Source organism: Mastomys coucha, unplaced genomic scaffold (genome assembly GCF_008632895.1).
Source record: "Mastomys coucha isolate ucsf_1 unplaced genomic scaffold, UCSF_Mcou_1 pScaffold16, whole genome shotgun sequence".
NCBI classification, from domain to species: Eukaryota; Metazoa; Chordata; class Mammalia; order Rodentia; family Muridae; genus Mastomys; species Mastomys coucha.
Window position 1 is genome coordinate 4880871 of NW_022196898.1, and position 2299 is coordinate 4883169.

The window sequence follows — 2299 nt, forward strand, 5'->3', positions numbered from 1 at the left end:
GGGAGAGAGGGAGGGAGGAGGAGGGAGGGAGAGAGAGAGAGAGGGAGGGAGGGAGGAAGAGAGAGAGTAAGAGAGTGAGAGAGAGGGAGACAGTAAGAGAGAGAGAGAGGGAGAGAGAGAGGAGGAATGAACTATGGAAATAAAACCATTAGCATCTGAGACCTCTCACATAACTATAACAAGGTCTACATTCATCACAGTATTCCTCAATATAATGCTGCCTTAAATAAATAACCTGTAAGGAAGAAATTGAGGTAGAAAAGAAGAAGTAAAATTGTCCCTAATGCTAGGTGACATCATCTTATATTTAAATAACTATAAAGCTGTGAATAAGTAAGTCATGAGACCTGGGTGTATACACACTGGGGCTTTATTTAGGCATAAAGAAGACCAAAATAACATAAATCATAGAAAAATTAATGGACCTGGAGACTGTGGTGTTAAACACAAAAAAATTCAGATTCAGGCAGCTTAAAATTACACCTTTTCACCATGCAATGGTGGCGCACGCCTTTAATCCCAGCACTTGGGAGGAAGAGGCAGGTGAATTTCTGAGTTTGAGGCCAGCCTGGTCTACAGAGTGAGTTCCAGGACAGCCAGGGCTACACAAAGAAACCCAGTCTCGAAAAACAAAACAAAATCACACTTTTCTTTCATGTCTTGGAGCTATGTGTCACATATACAGGTGTGGCAGGTGTCACAGATATATGGTTGGCATTAATTTTGCAATAGATAAATACAGAAAAAGCATGTGTGCCCAAGTAGACGTGTGAGATGGGACCCTAGAATATACATTGTGAGAGAAAAAGCGCACAAGGGAAGAGGAATGATAACCACACTGTGGGTTTAAATCTTGATCTTAATTCTGACCAAGATTTGAGTAGGCTAAAGGTGCCAAAGCAGAGAGCAGTATTCTAGTAAGTTCGTTTTATTATAGCAACCACGCTCCCTTCATCTTAGTGTCTGGTGGGAGGAATGCCAGAAGCCACAGTGGATGGAGAGATGATCAGTCTGTTGTCTTTGAAGAAAGAAGGCTTGATGTGGACAGTATCAAGAGTTGCAAAGAGTACAAGGAATGTGAATGTGGGAGACAAGCAATGTCGGAATCCTCTGCTTAATAAAACATTAGCCATGGCCTGGATAGAGGTTCAGTTGGTAAAGCACAAGTTGTCTTGTAAGTATGAGAACCTGACTTTGAGCTCCAGTACAATGTAAGTGGCCTGGCATGGTAGACACATCTAGAACCCTAGCACACTGTTCTCAGAGCCAACTGGTGTCCAGAATAGCTAAGCAGTGTGCTCTGGGCTCAGGGAGAAATCATATCCCCAAACTAAGATAGGTGAAAGTAAATATGGCTATATAGAACAAAGTAACCCAGTAATCCTGGCTCTGCTTCTTTAGATCTCTGTGTGCTTATCCGAGAATACCTGCAGAGGTCAGGAAACTACAAAGGCTCCATGGCAGAGGAAAGGTAGAAGAAAAGAAGCAAATACTAAAAGGGGGAAGAGAATAATGAACAGATAGGTTCAAATGGATGGGGAATAGAAGGATAAGGTAAAGGAGGGCTTGGGAGGAATAAACAATATAAAGGATGTCTGAAAAAGCCATGTAAACACCTACTATTGTATAAGTGTGTGCGTGTGTATATGTATAAATACACATGTATTTTACACTATTGTCTATACATAGAATAGACTATTGTGTAAGCTTCATAATATTATACACACACATGTATGTTTATATGTACACTTACATAGAAAGAAAGAAGGGGAGGAGAGTTAAAGCGAGATCACCATACATGGGGGCTAATGCTTCTCTCAGAAACCACAGTTCACCAAACTAAAAGCCCAATGACAGATGTGGAATACATCTTTTCAAGTTGGTGGTCAAGGGTTTCCCTCACCCCAAACAATTTAGGCTTTTGGAACTTCATATGGGAAACTTATGTAGGCTGCTGGGGGAGAAAAGTTACCAAAAGACTTACCCAGGTGTGGACCCTATGGCCTACAATAATGACTGGCCTGGCAAGATGTGCCCATGGGAGCAATTGCTGACCATGCTCCAGTGGATGGTTTCACACACATGCCCAATTAGCACTAACTTGGGTCTTTTTTTTTTTCACTGTTCAAGGTTTATTTGGTGTTTTCATTGGCATGACACTTGAGTGGTTGGTCCCATCATCCATATGCAGATCTTACATTTCACATAATATTGCAATGTATGCTACAGAAACATATAATACATAAAATATCCTGTAGAACATTTATGCACAAGATATGCAAAATGGACTTACACACTG